Source organism: Varroa destructor, unplaced genomic scaffold, assembly GCF_002443255.2.
Source record: "Varroa destructor unplaced genomic scaffold, Vdes_3.0 BEIS01000001.1, whole genome shotgun sequence".
Lineage (NCBI taxonomy): Eukaryota > Metazoa > Arthropoda > Arachnida > Mesostigmata > Varroidae > Varroa > Varroa destructor.
In genome coordinates, this window is record NW_019211454.1 from 66430326 (window position 1) to 66454539 (window position 24214).

At 43.8% G+C, this 24214-nt stretch overlaps 1 protein-coding gene across 6 annotated transcripts in view; it reads right to left on the reverse strand.

The window, feature by feature from the left end:
• LOC111243454 (teneurin-m-like) overlaps nt 1–24214 on the reverse strand; it is a 131273-nt gene that overhangs the window by 91326 nt on the left and 15733 nt on the right. Inside the window, exon 2 of one of the 6 annotated variants that reach the window (XM_086982252.1) lies at nt 10020–10104. The exons of the other annotated variants lie outside the window; for them this stretch is intronic. The gene's annotated coding sequence lies outside the window, so the exon portion shown is untranslated. The remainder of the gene's footprint in view (nt 1–10019; nt 10105–24214) is intronic. 6 annotated transcript variants of the gene reach the window in all.

Sequence of the window (24214 nt, forward strand, 5' to 3'; positions counted from 1 at the left end):
AAAAACAAAACCCGCTAAACGAAGACCTTAAGGAAGGTTATATTTAAACAGGCGTGACCTGGGGGCAGCGATGCGACTATTCCATATGTACTTACAGCACTATCAATTTATGCTTGCGTTCGTGGTCATTTTATACAATTCTGCCATTAGATCGTACGGGTTATACGTGGGCGCCACTGAACGTTCACCCATCGGCTACAACGAGAGGTTCGATAAAACTTGCAACGGTAATTATGTGCACTTTGTATGCAAACTAACAAACTAGGGCAGCTGAATCTGTATGTAATTTCTATCTGAATATATGTGTAACTAATATGAAATTTCCAGTACTTTGAGTGAATCGCTGTTGACTTGATCTAAAACCTACAAAAATGATCGTATGAAAAAAATAAAAAGGTCTTTTTAAGAATTATGTACAGTATTATTTAGATATATCCTGTAGACAATTCGCGTATGCCATTATGTCTTACAAAGGACCAAACGTTTTAAAGCTTAAACAACTTATTATCAGTCAACCATGAGACGTGCAAATCGTTAATATAATTAACGACCAATGGCCAGTGTTGGTGCAATTTCTATATTCATAAGACAGGGTGAGACTTAAGGCATTATATTTATAAAAGCACCTGATTCAATTATTTGTCATCAATCAGATACTATGGCGAGCACGGTGAAACCTTCGAATGCGTTCACTTTAGCGTCCACTCACGCTCCGAATGCAAGCTAGATGCACGCAAATGATGGCTGTAAGGGGTGCTTCTATAGGGGCAATAATGTACATCGCATTTAGCCAGCTGTTCACAGCTCAACAATGTACGTGCGTAGCGTATACATCCATCAAGTCCGTTATATGCAGAGTTACTGGGTGACTGCGTGGCTAAGTGACAGCTGTCACAGCTGCCGGGGCGCTGCCAGCGCCACCAGACGTGACAACAGTCTTCCAGTGTCGACATTACACCGAAACAAGGGCATAAACCGTTTTCGGTAAACTGGTTTCGACATTAGCCGTCTGCGCGGCCAGCAGCAGGCTATTGTTCATAGATTACATTGATCACGCAGCCAACTAAGTCGGTAAATACCTGACGTGTGTATCCACCCAATGAGCAGCTTGGTAGGGTTGACCCGAAAGTACACTATAGTATGAAGGGGTGGGGGTAAAATCTTGCTCAAAAATTGGCACTAAGACAAAGACCAGCCCTAGCGTCAGGATGATAACCCATTTGTGCCAGGTTTTTGAGTAGTATAAATAAACTCATTTATTAAATAAATAGCTAAAACAACTCCATTAATATAATATTTAGTGCGTAACTACTATGGGCATGCTATTTCGCCCTTCTTGTCCCGCACTTCGCGTTTAGGGGTTGATATTTCGGGATGTTGCAATCAAATGGCCCCCAGTCCATGTAGATCAGAATCTTATTTGCAGATGAGAGTTATAATCTCTCATCTTATAATAATTATTGTTAAGATTATCAGGAACAGACCTACCCTGTCACGGGTTAATGTCAATCTCTAGGATTTGGCGCTAGCATAATCATCTCTGAAGAATGGCATAATATTGGTATGCAAGTGCATTTTTGAAGTAGGAACGATGGACAAATGTAAAAACTCGCAACAGCTCAACAGCAATGACCCTATCGAGCAAAGGTCACTTGGCACAATCAACAGGGTCGGCCGGAGCAGGACGTGGCAAGGTTCTGCAGGCTAGAAGGCGACAAGTCGGCTAAAAAAAAAATGCGAAAGGGAACCAAGGAAAACAGAAAGGCAATTTCGGCCATTCACAGAGAATGACAGTGCAGCTTCGTGCCAAGTTGGGTATTTTCACTGCGAAACAACTAATTCAAAATAAACAATCTAGCACGATAGAAACCCCTGGAGACAGAGTGACATCATTTATTCCAAGCTTCTTTATTTTTGTTTATAGAATCACCAGCACTGCGACGATGAAAAAATTCAATCACTTAATCATAAGGCTTTTGTCATTGGCGCCGTCCGCATCACATCAAAAAACTGGTCTGCGTCCAGTGAGACCCTTAGATGACATCCATTTAATCATTAAGCCGTTGTATTTACTTTATCGATGTTGACTTTGCCACTACATTGGCATTTAATTTTGTTGAAACATGACGCTCATAACGCACTACGTGCGACGCTCTTAAATCTTCTTTCATTTGCGTTCTTTACTCCTGTCCTTCGGGTCCTTCTGTTTTGGCGGAATTTATTTGTAAGTTGGCGACGCTGCCCTACAAAAAGTTCGCGCCTATTCCATTCTCTATATCAATTACCTGCTAAATGTTTTTCTTTACAAGCCCGTACCTATCCGAAGCCGCATACTCGCTCCTTTTATACCACACTATCGTGGAAACTTGGCTTCTTGCTTAGTAGCCACTGGTTCAGCTTAGTTTGTCCATCTTCATTTTGTTATGCTTCTGCAAATTGTTAGTGTTGGTTTGTTGTGCCTGCCGGTCCTACGCCCTGTTTCATCTAGGGTTCGTACGAGCAGCATCGCAGCTCATCGCTTTCGCTGTCTAATGCGTACTTTATCTGCCTGTGGCCGATCGAAGTCACGTCGAGATAAAAACAAGCATGGAAAATACGGTTATGGATAGCAAGCATAACACTGTTCTAGTTCTATGTATGCGTATATATATACACGTCTGGTAAAGCAAAGCAAACTACCTCTCTGTCTGTCCTTTACACTAACTGTTTCCTGGGACACAATCGCGGTACTCGTCTGACTTGCCCGCGGCTGATGCCAGCGCTGCAAATGCCGTCGTACACGCGGAACGCCGCTTGCGTTCATTTAGTGTTTGCTTGGCGGCCCCTTCTTTCTCGTCAAAGCTTCGCGGCATCAGAACACGCCGCGCGTACGACATGGCGACGACCCGTCCAGCTATTCAAAACTCGTACACTGGTTCTGTTCCTACCTCAAACTTTAGACCCTCTGTATAAGAGCTATTCACAACGCTTCACCGTCGTAGGTGCCACTGTTTCGCGGTACAAGAGCATGTAGGCCCATACGATTAATATCTAACCGTTTAACAGGCAATGTGACAGAAATACAGTATGAAGAGGGAGACACAGCGAAAGGACTACAGAAAGCCGCTTATGGACAGTAATAAATGGGGCAAAATATACGCGTCTCTGTGGTACCGGATATGGTATTGAAGCTTGATTCTCTATCAATGTGAAAGTGAGCTCAACTTGAACGAAAATCAATAAAGTTAACCACCTATAGAGCTAATTAGCATATTTGGATCACGCTGTAAGGCTATAATGATAATTATGCGCGATTGTTAGCGCGACTGCTATGGTTAACATTGGAGCTGGATGGTACCTTGTTCCTGCAGAAACTGTCGTTTAGGTCAGATATAGCCAAAGATCACATTTAACCGACCAGGTTTATGTCCATTCCATTGTTTTCGAATTAAAGACAGCTTTCTCGATTGATTGACTGCTTGCCTTAGTGGACGCCTTGTTCCTACAGTATCGGTTGCGTCCCTGGGGTTCTTGAACGTCTATGCCTAGACGCTGTATCCTAGACCGGCACGCTAGTGCTAATAGCAGATCACACGCTACGCAGCAGACGCCACAGCAAGTGACTGCAACGGATAACATTCTCATCACTTCCATAGCCTCGTTTACAACGAGCGAGGTACTCGTTGGCAGTGCACCGACGGTAGGATTGTACGACCCGGGTTAAACCCCTCAGCAAACAACGGCAACATCAGAAATAACATCGGTAGACCCCGTCAAGCAAGTTGCTGCTTTTACTTTTCGAGTCAGTTCAAGGGCCTATAAAAGCATGGTATGTAGTCAGGTCGCCAGCGAACATCGCGAGGCCTCAAAGGCACGCTTAAAGACAGACCAGGCGTTGCGACCGCCCCCATTCCACTTCCCCAGGCTTGGACCAGCAGCAGCCCTGACTGAGTTGTTCCTCGTGTAAATTTAGAAAAAATAGGAGCGGATAACGTTTACATTAGCTTGAATTCGACTGGTATCGCTTGTTGCCTTAGCGTGCGCCTTGTCCCAACAGTATCGGTTCCATCCTTGGAACTCTATAGCATCGTGCTTGTTAACAAGAACCAACTGAAATCAACCTTTAGATCACGAAGCGAGTAGCGGGTCAGCGAAATTGCGCCGTAGGGGCGTCACGAAACTGGTCCTGGGCCGTTAGTTGGCCATTGGTCTCTGAGGATAGGCAGGCCGAATGAGGCTGGACCAGAGCTCAGTCTGGGCCGGTTCATGAATGATTATAAATAAAAAAGATAAACAGATGTACTGAGGCTACGTAGCTATGCTATGCCGATAGCGAGGACTCGCTTAATTTCAACGGTGAACGGTGGCTGTGAACATCAAATGAAACGATCTATGTAGCCACCGTACTAAATATACTTGTGTATATTAAGTATATGAGTATAATCTAAAATCATAATGATATATCGTATCGCCCGTGATGAGCTAACTCGATTCTGGACACGAAGAGGTTTGTTTGTTTGTACAAATTCGGTATGTACATATGTGTCGTTAGCGAGACTTTAAGCAGCGACTTTTAGCATCGCTCGGCCTAACGGCCTAACTAACGCCGACGCGTCGATAATCCACGTACGCTAGAGCTTATTTAATATTTTATTATGCGGTAATATGCGGGCTGGATTTCGCCTGTATATACGATAAAAGCGCCTAGCTACAGTTTTCACCAGACCTTCCTACGTATTTCGGTAACTATGTTGTAATATCACGGCCTCGTACGAATTCTAGACGTTTGCCCCTGCTCAAAGCCGGATGACAACGGACTGGGGCCGTAGCGAGCATAAAAACTGAACTATTCAGTGCAGTTTAAATCACTCTTCGAAAGCCCTGTCCTAAGAGTGATTCAAAACTGAGACGAAAGGTGTTTCTCTGTCTGTGGTGAATGACAGTTAGCTAGTCAGGTGACAATTAAGGCTTCTAGATGTAGTATCATATGTTTCCAGGTGCAAACTAGCCTCATTAGAGCCTTGGCTGATGGTAACAATAAATATATGGGTAACATTCCATCTTACCAAGGGTTATCATAAGTGGGGACCAACAGCCTGAAATAGGGTTGCCTCTTCCACTCAACGAAATGAGTTGTGCTTAAGCTACCCACCAGCATAGAGCATGCAGACTTTGAGCGACAGTCCATTAATCAGGGCTGTTCGCCGCTAGGGGATTATGTAACACGCATCACTTCGCGCACGACTACGGCGCATAAGTGTCATTGCAATAACCGCCTGCTTCGGATGATGGTAACTGACTATATAATACTTAGTTTTAAGTTAAAAAGACTGGTAAAATTCGATTGAACACGCATAGAAGCAATGAAATACAGTTATCTTAGATCTGAACCTGTTGCCGGGGTATTCTGCGTCGGAAGACATTGAACACGTATCGGGGTGTCGGTCTGAAATGTCGTATTTGGATTTCGTTATATTTTATTGCTTTGTTTACCTTACAGATAGCCTTTCTGCAAATTTCATTACAGGCAGTATTTAGACTAACACATCCCCAATATTAGATGCAAACCATTGAGGCAGTTAACAACCGGACGCCGAAATGCTCTGCGTCGATTTTCGGATTTTTTAACGTTCACATGTAAAAACAGCTATTAACGCCAAACACTACTCGGAAATAACAAAAAAAAACCCTACCAGTAGAAGGGCCAGTTGCTCTCATATAGCCTTATTGATAAGTTATTTTCTGTACGACGGATAAATGGGTTAGTGTCACACGTTGACGGCGCAAGTTGTCTAATCAAAGATAACGTGTAGCTTTTATCCGCTGACACATATTATTTTTATTTTATAGGGATATAATGAAGGCGCATTTTCGTTTTGCAGCAATATTGATAGTCTTCAGCAGAAGCATTCCATCCAAGAGCTCATTTCAATGGGCTATCTTTCATCAGCTAGTCAATATCTTTTCAAGTGAATCCGAAAAGGACTGAACGGGCCCTAGTTTAAGGTACAGTTGTGCATCAGTACCCAACGAATTCATAGCAGGTTCCAATGAGCATAAAAATAATTTAAAGTTCAACATAAGGCCCCTTCTAAAAGTGTAATGCATCGTTTAGTCAATTCGTAGTATATTCATTGAGAAAGGCGGTTACTGAGTACAGATATTATAGCTAGAAAGACTCTCAATATTTTGATATACGCAATCGTACTTGACTGTGTAGTACAGTTTACAAAACTCGAAAACTCCAAAATTTTCAATGGTTTTATGTCTGCATTCAGAGCTATTTTACAGTACGTGTAAATTGGTTACCTATTATTATATTTGGGATCAGTACCTGTTAATGCCAAATATACGTTGAATATATTATAAAAGCATAAGCGTCCACGTTTGGCGGTTAAATCCGAATTCTTGAGTAACTCGAAGGGTGAGAGATTGATAAATGCTCGAGTATGAATATGTATTTTGCCTTGCGCAATCTTCTAATTGGCATATGGCCAAACGCTTATCTAAACGACGTACAGACATAGACACACAGCCCCATACAGCTTCTTTACCGCGGAACGGTGACTTCAAATTTGTTGGAACTGCTTTTCGAAACCTTTACCACCGTCCCACACGGACAACCTTCGACGCTTAAATCAGAAATGAGCATCCTGATCTGGTACACGGCTCGACTCCTGCACCTCGTTCAGCATTAGCTCCCCCGTCGACGTAATAGAGAGAGATACAAGCGGCGAACCGCAGTGGCCGGCGAGGCGAGGTGTGGAATAATGAATGATCCATCTCGCATGTCTCAGGAGACACGGAGGAACCGGACGGGAGACATAGAAGGGCCTATACAAGGACACTATAACGCGATGAGAACCAGGACGAAGGGAAAATGGCCGATTCTACGGATAGAGGCACAGAAAAACCGAATGGCGCGAAGCAGCATATGATATAAGGAGAGACGCAGGGGCTAGGAAGCTTTTGCCCGAACATTTTCAAAGATGAGTGAGACTTGAGAAGACGACGACGACGACAAGCGAAAGCAATAGCACACGAAGAAATAGGGATAGCAACAGAAGAGGAAGAAAATCTTTTGATAATTTTAATGGGCTACATTTTCTATGATGGCCCTCCTATCCATAATATTATTGGTTTGACAAACATTTCCTGTAATGCTGGCTGGGTACCTTGACGCATTTGCTCTATATGTGGAACAGCAGGACCGTGCGACGTTATGACGATGTGTATGTCGGATAACGATGGAGAAAGAGGCTCCACAGGCAGTAAAGTGCTATGGCGGCAGCTTTGACAAAACACCCCAAGGGAACACGGGAATGGATGTCCACAGTTAGGAAGCTGAGGAGAAGGATCCAGGCAGCTATCTCTAGGGATTGAGCTGTCCCTCCAGGCCGTATTTTGACTACCTTGACTCTCGTCGACTCCTAGTTCTAACAATATCTTCGTTTAGTATCCCTCCGTAGTTCTTAGCCACGTCTTACTTCGACTATCTGCGCTAAGCTTACAAGTTGCAGATGCATGCAAACATCAGTACCTTTCTAAGGGGCTTAATGCTATTCATAATGCCCCCTACACATCACATGATGATGTCAAATGAGGTAACTTTAAACGCACTGGTTAATTAGGGACACTTTGAGTTCATTGCAATTATCTTGAAAGAAATCCTAGAGAATTTTCAAAATCAAACAAACAGTATGCAACAGATCAACAACAAAACTTAACAAGTCGAAACATAATGTTAGTTCAGACCTGATCTACATCCATTGCTCAGAGTCGACCCTATGTTGCAACCATTAATGAATATTTGTAAGATAAAGTAAATTTCCGATCAGAAGGTAAATGCCATTATCTATATTGGAATTCAGCTTTCCATCGAATGATTCAGTCTCATCCATTTAATTTGCACCTGGATTGTGCAGACATTTTTTCAAAAAGGCTAGGTAACTAATTCAGTTTGCAGACTATATGCACTTATTATATATACTATATATAACATATATCAAGCCTATTACCAAGCGCTAGAACGGTTAATCTTTAGTTCTTAATGTTGCTAATTCTACTTACATATTATAATATTTAGTAATGATGATAATTTAATCTGTACAATTACCTGACAGCCCCCTGTTATTACTATAATTTGTTTAGATAATAAACTAAAGATTCTCGACAACCAACTAATTATATAATGCTAAAATTAAGTAATTTCAAGATCTACTTGGTTGCAGTGCAAGGTGCATTTATATCGTTTTTGTATGCGAAGTGTTATATGTTGCCTTAAGATAATGTTCAGTAAAAAACTAAAATAGTTCCCATAGCTGCTAATCGCTAAAAGTACTCAAACCTTCATTTGCCTCGTTAGAGTTTGACGAAATTTCATCTCCATGTATATATATATATATATATATATATATATATATAGCGAGCAGAAATGCCTCGATATCGACATCGGTGTGCTCGCTTCACCAACTCGCAACAATTAGAAAACAACGATCAAGTAGACTCGAATTGACTTCAATAGGACATGATAATTCTGTTAGCCTATAAATGACTGTTATACAAACCTTGTGATTTTGTTACTTTGACCACATTTCTATTAATCTATTCATCCATCTGCAGTCTATGCTAAGGTCTATGCTGGGGTTGTTCTTGTCTAACCCACTTCTCCAATGAAAATGAGTCCCGTTACCGCTTCGTTCGCCTGTGTAGACAAACCAGAGTTCATCGGCAAAAAGCAGGACTGGATCATGGTAAGAGGTGAAACCAATACCACGTACCTCACATTAAGATAAAGAGAAACAAAAAGGCACTGACTGTGAACGGTTGGCCGACGAAAGCGAAACAGAGGAGCTAATAACAAGAAGTAGAACAAAACAGGCCAAAGACGCGGAGCATTCTTGACTCATGCCGAAGGTTTGCGCTTTAAGTTCACTGTTTTTCTAGTGAAATAGAAGCCAAACCAGCCACTAGCTGATTGACCATCGCTCGGTAAATAACAGATAAGAAAACTACTATTTACGGTTAGCTGGTCAAGGGAGCAAGCAGGTAACGGCCGCGGTAGCTGTAGTCTTCGTTGTAGAGTGACTCCGATAAAAAAACAGAAGAGCGGCGGTCGTAGCAGCAACAGCAGTCGCGTTACCCGGGGAGATATGGGTAAGTCCGGGGCTTTTAGGGAGAATTCGTACTATTGTTGGAAGCCTCTGGTCGGCTAAAAAAAGAAGGCCTTTTGTAGACTTAAGACACCTATCTCCACGGCGCGGTTTATTGGAGGCAAAGGGGATGCCCTGTAGACTTTGCTAGTAGTAGTGGTAGTTGAGGGGCGAGCGAACAGCAGCCCTGTCTCCTGCCCCGTCAGGTAGATTTGGTCGGCCTAGCTGGCTAGCTAGTTGCCGTTTTTGTGACTACACCGCGTTGCTAACTCAGGCCCTACGGCCGCCTTGTGTTCTTTGCAAAAGAGAGAACGATGTTTTTTCTTTCTGTGTCCTCTTTCGAGAGTAGAAAGACGAAAAGCAGCATTAGAACAGCAAAAAAAGATTGCTGTGTTCCTGTCGTTGTCGAGGACGGATAACCAACCGGCGCTTTTCTGGCCTTCCATATCGTGGTATCGTACGGCTGTGTACCCTAGTTGGTCACACGCTTACCAATTCATGCTTAGTGGGTACCGACAAGTCACTTTAAAATTGCTGTCTTTATTGCTTCGAGTGCGGCTATGCTCTCTACACCTGATTCTCTGTTTCATCGGATTCGATCGAACAACCAAGTTCTCTAAGCGAGTTATCCATATCCATTCTCGATAAGAAATTGATTCCAGAGCGACGTGGTCGGTGAGCCTCACTGACCCCGCACTGGGGTCACTTTGCTTCAGCAATGCTCGCCGCTCCACCATCTCTCGATATCCTTTGCTCGTCAGTGCCCCTAGTACGCATAGAATGTCAAGCAGCAGAAAGGGAAAAAGTTTAGTAGCTGACCTAGGTTCACTTCGTTCCTAGCAAAAGAAAGAATGGCCTTGGTATCGTCTCGAACAGTGTAACGCAAACCTTTATCCTGTCGCTTGTACTGGCACAACCGTCCGTCGTCTCATAGAAGCTCGTAGTCGCTCCGCCCGACCATTCCTTTGTGATGCTAAACAGATAGTAAGGAGAACGCCAGTTAGGGCGGAACGGGCGTAAGTAGACGGACTAGAAATAGAAGGTAAATAGGAAGTTTAGCAAATTTACCGACAGCATCGCTTTCCCAACTGCGGTGTGTTTCTTTGAACGCTACCATAAGTGAGCCTATTTTCTCTGGGTATTTCATGGCAGCTGAGATGCTGCCCACGGGGCCGTAAAGCTGTGCGTCATGAAGACGAAGCAAGCTTGTGGGGTGCATGGTGGTCAGCCAACGGCGGGAGAAATGGAATCGAGGGAGGCTTTCTGTCTAATGGAGATTAACAGTGTACTATTTCCGTTTTCGTCTACCGTCCCCTTTGCCCACCCCCGCACTTAGTCGTGTCGGTGCTGCTGCCTGACTCATCCCTGGATTCTTTCGCCGCATTCATTTTCTTTTCCAGCAGGCGGTACACTGGCAGAGAGTCCTAACCAATCTTCGTTGGCTTGTCTCCAGACAATCCCTCTGCCTAGCTAGTCCTGTGTTCAACGAGACATTCCACCAGCAGCAGCAAAAAGACACAGCCTAAACTATTGTAGAGAAATTTACTGGTCGATGGTACTTTTCTCGATGAGTCAATGGGTTTTGTTGGATATGCAGTCAGTGCAATGCGCTTAAGCTCATTAGTAAACAAAGAACAGTGCTTAGTAGCCCGACAAGTATTCGCTCTATATAATGCACACAACAACCCGTGTTAGTTCTCGTTTATACGAATTGCTCCATTGTGGCCAAAACGATGTACAGATCGCAAAATATCTGGGACGTTTTTGTGGTATGCTACGGGCCATTAATCGTGCTTCAATTTTGTGTCAGCTATTTACTGCCGAATAAAAATAAATGCAACCAATTTTCTTCCAAGCTTTTCCTCTAATAAGATAACTCGCTTCGGCTGCATCATGACTCAGACCTACGTTTATACCTTCTCTTTTTTCCTTTCTTCGCGCCTCCATCTTTCAGGCGTTCCAACTAATTTCAACATTACTGAGCCAAGCTGCTAAGGCCATTCGCAAATAGTATAGTGACTAAGCCCTTTTATTGTTGCTGGCTTCGCGTCTCGTAAGTATAGCAGTCTTCCATCCACTTGCAGAGTGAGTCGTGCAGTGCATAAATCTTCTCTGGGGTCTTCGTCTGAAGCGTCTACCACGATCGATTTCTCTCGTTCGCCACAGCCCCGCGACAAAAGGTAGTTGGCACAAGGACAGCTGCTTACAGTAGAACATTGCAGTATTATTCCCGATCAGCGTATTGTGCTTTCCTAGGTATCTAAGCGCAATATCAGCTTGTATAGTTTGCCAAACATTGGATCTACCGTTTCTCTTGGCGACGCAGAGCTCTCAAGCCAGGGTTGGTTGCACTTTTTTGGCCAGAAATAAGGCCGCACAGCAACACACAGAGCCAACTGAAGAGGGATCCTGGCAACACGGTCATAATGGCATTTTAAACTAGAGTAACCGGATTCTGCTTTGCTCTGCTATTCTACTATAAGCGAACAATTGCTGAGTAATACAAGAGTGCCCTATACTCATTTGATTTTAGCGAGCTACTTGTCATTGGTTGATCAAAACAGACGGGCAAGATAATAAAGTCTTAACAACAAGTAGAGGATAACAAAGTTATGCGAAGGCATTTTCGTATGCTGATTATTTTAAATGCAAGGTAGACAGAGGTCTCGATAAGGAAAAAAGCAATTAATTCGACAACACAATTGCCACCATACTGCCACGAAGTAGTTGCAGTTGTAACGGCATTCAGTCCAATACCGATGAAAGCGATTCAACAAGGTCACTTTCCAGTTTAGTTTCTATTGAATGCCCAACGATATCCTACAAGTATGACACCACTGCTTGAGTTCCATAGTATGCTTAATTCTTCAATATGTCTCCTTTCTTTGCATGCCTTTCAACTCGTCTTCGTATGTCGGTTTTGCCCCATAAAGCTTTTTTGCACGGAAGCTTGCTCTTATTCGTACTACGCGTTCGCTTTTTTCTATTCGTTTGAACGCTAGCTAGCGTTAACTCACTTCTTCCTAAAAAATCGACACACGGCTTTCCAAGGACAAAATAGGACCTGCGCTCGTGACAGCGTCCTGATAATGATGAACAAAACGCAAAAGTCAAAAGTTCGTGCTTATCCGTGCCAAACACAGATGCGCAGTTAGATAGGCCAACATATGCATAAATCGATGGCCCGTGGATAGGAAAACGGAAATAGTGAATGAAAATGGAATGCATGTTTTGAAAATTAGTAACTCTTCCTCAGTTTTCTTTCCACTCCTGAAACGCTTCGTCTTTTGCTCCGGTCTTTACTAGCCTAACAACCACACGCAACTTTTTTCTGCTCCCGCGCTTGCGCTCATTTCCCTTTGTTAGTTCTTTTTCCTATGCACTCCGTGTGCCATAGGACATTCTTACTTTCCTCTAGCAGAACTACTCGGCCGCGTACTACTCCAGCCATTGCTAGCTGCACATGCTGTTGCACCAAATTTTCTCGGAGGTTCTTCAATCTCGATGAAGACAACGGCGACTACGAGAAAGAAAGTAGGAGAAAGGAAAGAGAAGCTCGCCAGCACAGAGGGGAACAAAGACCCACAATGACGCCCGTTTTTCACTGTACGTATGCAGCTGCCTCGCTCTCATCCTGTTTCGCTTCTTTCGCCTGCGTTCCACACGTATTCCTTGTCTTTCTGTCAGTTTCCGTATGTCTTTTTATGTCTCTACGATGCTCTGTCCGTCTATCTGTCCGAACGACATTCGACAATGTAAAAAAGACGTCGCTCTCCTCATTCACTCACTCGTTTTGCTACCGCTAGCGCCACCATCACCGCTGTTGCTGAAAAGTCAATATTCGTTATCGACGCCGACGTCTCGCTGCTGTTGACGGTGGCAGCATTCGGATCCGTCACAACCGGTCCCGTCGCCCGTTGGACGATAAAGTCCGAAGTGGAGATCGGCGAGGGCGAAGCAAAAACTTGCCCCGAAATTCGGGGATTTTTGAGCCACACTGAAAGGCGAAGGGTCAACCAAAGATGGAGAATAAAAGGAAATAACGAACGAACACCAAAGCAGAGAGCAAAAAAAACGAGAGGTGATAGCCATTCGCATCGGAGCTGCCACCCACTGGTACGACCTGCCTAACTTCATTCTTTTTACTGCTGGTTCCACCGGTTCCGTTACTCTACATCTCCTCCGGGCCATTTTGCCCCTTTTTGCCATCCCGACTGATAGAGAAGCAAACGACTGTCGACAGTCGTTGTCAAAGAACTATTGCTATTGTTCCGCGTCAAAATCAAACCAAAATTGTGTTCCCGTCTTCCCGTTGCTAGTGGCTCTTCGCATGCGTCCTGCTGCCGGCCAGATTCACGACGGTGGCCGCTGCCGCCGCCATCGTTGTCTCCTTTTACCAACATAGCTAATGTTCGTTCTACCGCCCGTCGATTGGTACGGAAACGGCCAACAGGGCAACCGTTTTCACTTGTCATGCACCGGCGCTCTCTCTTTCTCTGCGGGCACGTCCTCAAGGACCCACGTAGAAATTCTTTCACGACGTTTTTCCTTGCTCCGAATTGTGGCGCGGGGGAATTCCGCCCAGCCTGTCGCCGTCGCCTCCTGCTCCATCATACGCCTTGTCGCCATATGCCTCGAATTCGTTCAGCCCTAGCAATACCTGTGGTGGGTACTGATCGGCAACCGTAAAAGAAGACCAAAAGTTTTCACTTGTCCCGTTTTATCCTTAAAAAAAGGGCGAGATTAAGGAGCTGGAAATTGAACAGTGCAGACAGCGAAGCCTGGTTGAAGTGAGAAAGTGGACCTAGAGGCGGTTTCCCTTGCGCCATTGTTGACAGGTTTCACACAGATATATATACGTACTTGTGGCTTCGTCATAAATAGTTCAAAAATATCTATTGGTACATTTCGTGTAGTTTTACTGTACTTATAGGTCTAAATTAATAGTTGGCTTCGACAAACAGGTCATCGCAGTGAATATTATTTTCGACCATACACTAACATATGCGCGTTATTTTTGAACTCGCTTATTAAGGTCAGATACGGTGTCGCATAGAATTTCAAAGATTTCTGCTTTTTGCTGTGTTACTCTTTGTGGTTTTGTTCGGAGTTATATAAGAATAGAACCAAATAGTATGGCCGCTTTTGTATTAGACAGCCCCATCTCGTTCCTTCACATTTCAGTGAAACAAACCCGAGGAATCCACAAACCTCCAAAGGCAGTCAGACTTGGAGACCAAGTCAGCTAGAAGAAATCCCGAGAGTCCCCTTTTTTTCGCTTTCCCCAAGGAAGCTAACGAAACGATCCAATCTCAGATTCACATCAAACACAAACAAACTACTTACGATTCAGCAAATATACATCTGCGATACAGTACATGAGCTGGCAAAGGCGAGACGAGGAAAAAGGCGTGGACTCCACGAAAAGAAAGGAAGCTATGCCCCCGACGACCTCGTCGTGCCTGCACCGACACCTCTTTCTGGTCACGAAACAGCAAACGTAGACAGTCAATACGGGCGTCTTTCACTGTCATCTGACGAACAAAAGAAGGCAGCGCATTTCAAGGATCTCAGCTAGAAACAATACGAATGATCATCGTATGTATGTTAACGCAACACTTCCGTTACAGCCAGCATCGCCCGAAAGAACACTGGGAATTTTGTGATTATCTCGTCAGTTAGATATACGAATAAATACCTATACAAACTGAAAAAAGATTTTTACCTGAAAGATTGGAGAATGGCTTGTGTATTTTATGTATAAATAAGATTAAACTCTCTGCTAATCTGCATAATCACTGCTCAAGCGATAAAGTTGTTTTTATGTTAGCAGCTTGTCGCGGTTTTGCATAATAGCCTTACATCTACTCACAATAAATAGATGGTATCCAACAAACCGCGTCAATGGTTCTGATATGATTGCGGCGACCTTTTTTTCGCAGGTCGCACATATATTTCCAAACTGGGATTTCATCCGGTATGAATCCAAATAGAGACCTTTGACCGATCAGCTATCATTGGCAACGCACAACTCTGCTTCGTCATGATCGAAACGGTAAAGCAAAAATCCACTGGGTAGTTGGCTAATCCTAGCAAGCTGCTGGCAGCGCAAGATGATATCGCCGTGCGCAACAATGATCACAATAGTTCCATCAAAAGTGGAACCCAAATAATGGACCACCTCTCTCAGTGTTCATCGACCGAGTACGGTTGGCTGACCAAAGCCATCGATAGTGGGTAACCTTCTTATTCGAATACGACAGAATTGAGAGGCTAGCGCTGGCCGCTTACCCATCGTATAGAGCACTTCATCTGATACCTCTGATAGGTAAACTCTATCTCGATGTACGGTGGCTAAGCAGTCAATTGTCCGACTGCGATAGGATACCAACCCGTCGTCTTCATATAATGTTTCCGATGTGCGCTGGCTGAAATATATGGTCGATATATGTAGTGCATGCGTAGGTCCTGACTTCGTCCTGACAACCACGACAACAACACTGTAATTTTTCACTGCTTAATAAATATCAGGCGATGTTTTATTTAGATGTATAAATAACAACACGCAGCTTCATATTGATGTCTATCTAAAACATAATTTTCCACTAGCATTTATCCTTCAAATAAACATTTTGAAACTTAATAATTAAGATACATCCACCTTGAATAGGAAATCCGTAAACCGTATATGTCGGCTGCACATATATTTTATGATTATTTCTGCATATGGATCTCTCGATCCACTTTACTGAGAATTTGTTGTATACATAAGTAACGCCACAATTATGACCCCAATAATGATTCTAGCTGCCGGCTATACGCCTAGGAACCACGCAATTAATACAGAAAATATACACCCATTTCTCTCCCTACTTATATATATATACCTGACAAGTAGTTTGGATGTTATAGCAATAGTTATGGTTTTTTTAGTAAGTTAACAGCGCAGCTTGCATTCATTCATAACTCCGTAGGCACGGACGGCAAGGAATCTCCCGCTTGCTCTTGGCTTTCTACCGGTGGCTCACCTCTTCCCTTTAGGACTTACGTAGTAGAATCCACTTTTTATTTTACCCGCTGTTTAGTTTTATCGTATCCACAGACTCGTTCGTATTCGCTATTAGCCACACAGTACGTTCAACCTATCAGGCTTCTTTTCGCATCGCTGACACTCGTCCCCTCTTCATACTGTTCTCGTATCCCTGTCACACAAAGCCCTATCAACCCAATGGCTTTCATGCTTGCCATCCTAATTCACTGACAGATTATGGCTTCGCCAACCACTGATCCGCTCCCGACTTCCCGCACTGCTGCCCAGCACAATCGTTCAACCTGCACCTCATGAAAGCAACTTGAGCAGTTGGCTCGCAGCAGCGCTAACGGTACCGATAGCGGCGACCGTCGTCGACGCGACTCCTGATGGACGCACAAAAACATTGCAAGCGACCACTGAGCAGGCCTGGCGCCTTTGGCGACGGTGAAGGCGTTTGGAGAAGAACATTGGAATGGGAAGTGTGGAACTGCTTAAGCTGTACGATTCAAGGGGAACAGAGATGACGGCGGCTGGGTGGGTCGTTAAATCGGAGAACTCCGACAGAGAGTTACGAGAAGGTCTCAGGGTGGTCTATATTAGCTCCTCGGTTCCATTCAGCTGTTTCCCCCGATTAACCCTCATTGCCGCCGGATACCCTTTCATTTCGAATGGGTAGGACGTCTCCACAGCATTTGATCCTTGTCTGCACCGTCCGACGCAAGAAAAAGTGTGAGCAAGATAAAGATAGTGCGGGCGGTGATGGTTAAGGTAACTCGTTGGTAGCGCCTGGTCCCCCTAGATTGTTCTTATTCGGGCCCCGACAGTGATAGACCTTATTGACATCAGGATAGAAGGACGATTTTAATCGGTCTTAAGTCATTGATTCGGCGAGCAAAGTAATAGGCCGTAGTTCGACGAGATGCCGTTACCGGTGGTGACTGGCTAGACACTACAGAGAATAGAAAGAAAGAGAAATAGTGCGAAGGACAAGAGTAAACGACAGTAGAGCTACATTGGTGGCACAATTGCACCAACTCGCTTATCCAGACATTCGCGCTGCAAGTTTAGTAAAACGCCACGATCGTCATATTTATGTATACTAATGAGTGTGTACGTAGTGGATAAGAGGATAGAGATTTACGAGTCAAATATGTGTAGCTAACAATCTTCCTTAGGCTTGCCGCATTAGGTTCGTCACCTCAAATCGTTTAGCTGCGTAGTGCATAGAACTGGTGAAGGTAGCTGATCGGACAGCAAGACGGAGCTCTGGTCTTCGACGCTGCAAAACATGTAAGGCTGCAGGGGCGTTGAACGGGGGCAACGATGTAATCCCAAATCTGGTCTGCATCCCAGCAGGGTAGAGTTTTTGGCCTAGGTTCCACAGCGGTAGTCAATTCACTTATTCGTGGAGATTTTGAACCGCCCACTCCTCAACCTTCGCGGGGATGTCTGTATCCATGCTTCTCTGAAGCTGCTCGTAGAAGCAGAGAGCAAACAGGGTGCTGCGTCGTCTGCCACAGATGTAGCGCGACTTCGCTTGCCCCATATAGCCCAAGCAAGCACCGTATTACTTGCCAAGCTACATCTTCAACGTTAAGTATGATTTTATGCTAATTCCCAGCCTGTTTACTAGCCATCTAGTAGAGTCCATGTGCTCCTCAAATTTGACTCAGCGGCTGAGCTTTACTTCACAAGCAGTGGGTGCGCTAGTTGATGGGAGGCAAAATGACTGTGTCGTGTGAAATCGTCTTCTGCTGCAGCGTTGCGTGATGAGAATACCAGACGATGTATCCACCGGATTAGAACGAGTGAGATATACGAACATTGTTGTTGTCGTCGCTTTAGCTTGTTGTCAAGCTTTCGTATTCCTTATTCTATCCACCCGTGCCGCTTTGGAGCACAATGTGGGGAGCAAGCAAGGCTTTGGAACCGCGAGGTATAAGGGAGATATCAAGTTCAACCCGAGTCGTACACACACGCATTTTCGTATCCTCGCGTAGATGGTCTATCAACAGAATCATCGAATGCTTTTTAATACTATATAGTGTGGCAGTACGGTGCATTCAAGCATCCAAGGTGCCTCTGTCCGAGGTTGCAGCTTTTAATGTTAGAGTAGATAGCCAGAACGTGAACACTTGCCCTCACAACATTGGTAGGCAATATCGGAATAAGCGCATGAGGCCATCTACAGGTCTAGTCAGCGTTAATAGCATGCATTCCTCGTCAAATTTCACCAAACGTCTATGCCGATTTCCTATATTTCTAACTTTAACTTTTGTATCTATAGGATGGTCATAGCTCAGATATGTTAGTCTTGCATTCGCAACGCCGATGTTAAGATGACGGGGTACCATACTAGAAAACTCTAAAACCGTGTATAAAAACTTTAGGGTTTGGATAATATGAGACTAAAGACAAACCCTACCAATTTCTGCAGCCCGTGCAAATTCAAAATACCTTCTATTCGAAGACAATTTGAGATCACTGCAATTTTATGCAAGAGATTATTCTTTTTATATAGACGCGGGCATAGCTCTGACGCTCAGTGGTTCCGCACATAAAAATTTAATTTTAATAATTAAATTAAACGATATCGACTAGTGATAAAAGCATGGTCCAGGAATCCACGACCGACCGAATATCTGGTTGATTTCAGATTCTTGACAAGCCATCGCAGATCTATCAGAACATCGCATGCGAAAGCCGAAACTGCACGAGGAACATTAAAGGCCATTTCTTTACAATGAGCCGGATCGGTCGAGAAGATCAGATATTAAAAATACGGCAATTAAAGGGCGGGTAGTCTTTTCTGCCAGGACAAAAGAGATACGATGTGAATTGTATATGTAAGAGTAACGTTAAAAGTGTCCCTGCGAATTAGGAAACTTTACTTAAGTCACAACAATCGATTCTTTTCTACGGCGAAATTGGCTGTGATACTGCCTCAAATCGTGATACTACGATTGTGCCTGTTAGAAGACCCTTAAATTGACAATTTGCAATGATGAGCCCTAACGTTCAGTGGAGCAAGTTACCTGTAACAGCAAACAAATAAAGATTTTCCGTTATTTTATTGTTATACGTTTATTTGCGGGGTTGCGATATCGTTCAGAGAAATTTAGGGTTTTGAATCCTGCTTATTGTGAATCATTGCGATTGAAGACCCAGCCCAGATTGCGCCGTCGTACCCTAAGCTCTACTGCTTCTTTTAAACGCATGGCCATAATCGATAAACCAAAAAAAAGCTAGTCAAGACAATAAATAGTTTATTTGCTGTTATTGCCATCATAGCTTTGCTTCGTTCTTACTTAATATTTTGTCAAGGAGGTTACAGGCTATGCAAAACAGAGTTCATTACTGAAATATGTGCCTGTACTCACGCTCACTATGCACTGGACTCCGTGTGCTTCATGCTGATTCAACTAGCTCAAATCGTATTTGATGTGATCCATGTCAATAGCAGTAAAGTCGTCACATAATTTCTGTCAGCAATGACTGCTTGCCCAGTTAGTACCACCTAGATGTACTCAACCTTGACCTTGGCTCCTAAGGTCATTATCCAAAGAGGCTATGTAATACCTGTATTCAAACCATTGCATTTTATTGTTAGATAACTAATATCAGGTACATTTGAGGCAAGCGAAAGACTACTAACAACAAATTCGATCAAACAACCCCTATCCAGGATAGGTAGCTGGCTATTTGTCACCTACACAAACGCCTTATTCAGCACTGCCGAGCTGCTGTCTCGCCAGCAACTGATCACAGGCTAACAAATAGTTTAGCTGCATCGATAACCATATGGCTATTCCACTAGTGAGGTATGGTGAGTTAGAATGCAAAAGTGAGGGATACACCTTGGTAGCAAACCGTTCGCACATAGAACCAGTGTCTAAATGCTGGCCATCGCCGGAAGTGTCTAATTCAGAATGATAAAATCAAACAATAGATAAAGCATATATGTGTTTCATTGATATGACACAGAAGCAACGCGCTGGTTCAGGAATGACTGTAATTTGTTGTAGTGGCGCCGATCTCTCTGCAGGAACGTGAAGTTACGGTTAGGTCGGCACGTACACAGAGATAGAAGGCAAATAGACGCCAACGCAGCACGTAACTAAGTGAAAAACCAAAGCCGACGGGGCAAAGCGCTACCCTATGGACTCGCGTCGTATGTCATACAATGAATTAATTCAATCAATCAAATTTCCATTTACTAGATCACTCAACCGTGTATAATAATAATAGTAAAGATGACAGAAACGATGTCGGTAGTCATCTTCGAGTGTATATGCATGACCTTCAATGCTATATATAACAGTATAATATGGGTAAAGATATATTAGAGGGTAAGATTTCTAAGTGAAGAAGCCAGCCAGCCAGCCACGAATCTATCTACATCGATGGATACACATAAAAAAAAAAAACCTGTATACTCCTCTATTGAGTTAACCAGTACAATATCAAATTCATAAAACTGTAATACAATTCATTCAGTCTGCAGTATTCACGTCAGCTCCCCTCGTTTAGGCTAAATTGAACCTACAATAACTGATACAGCCTTGCCGATAACCAAGTTACGACCACTATTCCATATAGTGCACTGTGCACTATGCGACGGCTATTGGAAGAAGCAAGTGTCCGTAAGGATGCTGCAGATTACATACGACGAACGTGTACAGGACACAACTATAATGTCTAACAGTTTGTAGACGAATACGTAAGCTCATTTCCCGCGGATTTGCTGCCTCAGCCCTGCTTGTCCCATACGAGCTCCTTTCTACTGCGAAGTCAAAAACCGGTCATCAAAAAACGTCACCGCGATGAGTGACGAGACGATATATCTACGCATGGCAAGTTACTGTAGCGGCAGCCTTGCCCGTGTTAGATGAATGTATGTATGAGTGTCTGCACGTGTGCGCAGGAAGCATTGCGGCAACCGCCCCATTCAGCAAAGGAAAGCTCTGGCTGGCCACACCCAAACTGTCAAAGCATACGATGGGAGCCGGGAACGAAAGGAAAATGCGCCATCGAAAGCGAACCCCTTTTCTTCCTTCAATGAAAAGTGCTCACCGACGGGGCGGAGACGCCCCCCTTGGAACAGCGTACTGGCCCCATCGCTTAGGAAGTGCATTGAGGAAGCTACCGCCACGATCACCAGTACCACTGCGAATGCAACTACTACGCTACAATAGATTTCTTCCCCCTTCCGTAACAAGCATCCATCGTTGTAACACGCTTCGCATGTACTGTCCTAACGCATGTCACGATGAGATGCAGCATTAAGGTCTTGTCGTTCTTTAGAGAAGGCGAGCGGGAAACGTTGAACGGCTACCCACCAGCCACCTAGCCAGCTTTTCGACCGCACGCACTTACACAGGGAGATATGCATTAACTTTACGAAAGCAACGGCCATACAGCTTCATAGGCTCGTGCACCCCCGCTGCCGAGTCGAACGTGTGTCGAAACAGCATCTATTTTTACGTGCGTGAAAGACTACCATGCACCCATCAGAAATGCTCTTCGTAATCACCGACCAACAGAGAATGATTATATTTTCTATAGAAATATCGAACAAAAAGTAACAAGACGGGAAGATCGCGTGCCTCGAAAGGAAAACATGCTCTGATTGAACGCAACCATCTTGTGTCGCCTGTCCATTGAAACTGAGTACAGACCATATAGGAAGAGTCAGCGTTAGAAACATCAATAAGACGTCGATAGACTGTGCTGAACTAGACCAAAGGCACGGGCGCAGACGATTAACCCTCCTCAGTAAAGATGTGAGGAACGCGTGTAATGGCCGTGAGTTTTTACAGCCTCTAGTATATTTTTAAACATGATTGAATTGTTCTTGATAACCATTCAGAGAAGGATTGCATACATTAGATTGTCGCAGCAGCTGGTAAAGAACGGAAGAAGACGACGAGAGCTAAAGCATTACGACACGAACGTGAAATTAAGAGAGAAGACGTTTAAAAAGCCACACGTGGGGAAGCATGAAGTAAACTGGCTTGAGTGGTAGCGTGCACGACCCTTCATTGAGATACCTTTGTTACCAGTAATTGGCTGACTAAATAACTGACCCAATTCGAAAGCCATCAACATCAACCGAACAATGGTCCTCTATACGCCATCTAGCATACACGTATATATAACCAAGAGGAAGTGCCTGTGAGCGGCAAAGCTGCCTTTACGTTTTACTCTAATGCAGTTTTAACGCGTTCGCGTGAAGCGGCGACCGAATAACTGCGAGACAATAATAACGCTCTGAAGAAGGCAACGCAGCAGTCGCCAACTAACATCACCGTAATAGCAGAGCATCACTGCGTCATGATAGACTGCTAAATACCGTTGGCATCGATGTATACGACTAACAACATTGCCACTTCAGTAATCACAACCATAGTGGTATTTTCAACAAGCGGTAAAATGGAAAGGTTTGTTGTTTGGTTTACGACGCCAACGGCTAGCTAAACGAAGAGGCCCGTTACAGATATGTATTCGCAGCTCCTGTTCAATGGCATCCATTCTGATCAAAATACGATTGATCCTTCGCACGCCCTCTACCTTCTAACAGACAACTAAAAGACCAATAGACGTAAAGCTGATACGCAATGTTGGATGCGTAAAACGTATCCGCATCCCGACTCTGCTCTTGGACAAGCGAAACACTCGCACTCACAGTACCGTAGTACCCATGATGGACGGGTCGCTTAGTGACATGGCCGTTCGTATGATGTCACAATGAAGCATACGACATGTCAGAACGTGCTACTCAATACATATATGGTTGTGTATACAGAAAAAACAAGGAATATACGATCATAAAGCGCCAACTAGAGGTTAGCACCCAGCCCAAGTGAAACATTTATTTTACTTAGGCATCGTAATACCCCGATTCTATGTATCTCTTTAGGGTATGATTGTAACATTGCAATTGCTGAATGGCTACTACAGTGTCACGCTCACGGACGTTTGATGACCTAACTCGATATCAGCGCTAACTATCCTGAAGAAACTCGTGGTGTACGGAATCGATTGCCGACGAGAAGGGTTCTCTGTAGCGAGGCGACGTTTAATATACAGACGAAAGTGTAGAAAGCCGACTTAAGGGGTAGGTGCTATCAAGCCATTGTAACACAACGTTCGAGGACCTATTGCATTATTGCTGGCCGGTAATTTGATGGAATACCCTTAATTATCCAGAGACAAAAAGCCACCAAACAGTAATTCCACACTTTTTTATGACCACACAAGTAAGCAATAAGTCCCATTCGTATATATAGCACTTAGCGCAAATTCCTCGAATCTATTTAAACTAGATAGCAATAGTTCCATGCCTCGTCTCATTGCGTTAAACCCATCTGATTGCATTAATCTAGATAATTTCGGAGTACTGCCTTTACTGGTGTCCAGGTGGCCAGAGATCATAGTTGACAGATTACTATATAACAATCGAGTTGCTTGCCTTTTTCAATTGTCTATGGCGGCTTCCACGTAATCTATTAATCAGAGCTGTTTCTCTATATCGTACATTCCCCTATCCTCACTAACTGTGTACATACGACACTGCCAACTTCTATCATGAAGCTAGCAGTGCGGGACATCGAAAACAAGCAAATACGTCTCAAGTAAAATTTTCAGTGGCTCTCCCACAAATTTACCAAGTATTTCCGCTAGGTTTTTGGCATTTAGTTGTTGATCTCACACTCACCGACGCATACATAGGTCCGTGATAAAGAAGCCAGATACTGACTCTTCAAGATCAAACTGGTAAAAGACCTTCCTAGATGCTTGCTATTCATCCCGTAAGCTAATATTATCCAGCTATGTGATAAAGTAGCTGCGCTATTCCTCGGTTTTTCTGTTCCTGCTTCCATTCCTTTCAACACACATAAAGCGCTCAATAGAGCGATGAATAAGGCTGAGATAGGAAAATTTAAAAAACTATGTGCTACAGATTAATTCTGCCAGTGACCCTCAGTTATCGATTATGTTTTGTTATAGTGCATATATACAAATATGTGCTACTGATAAAATTGATACT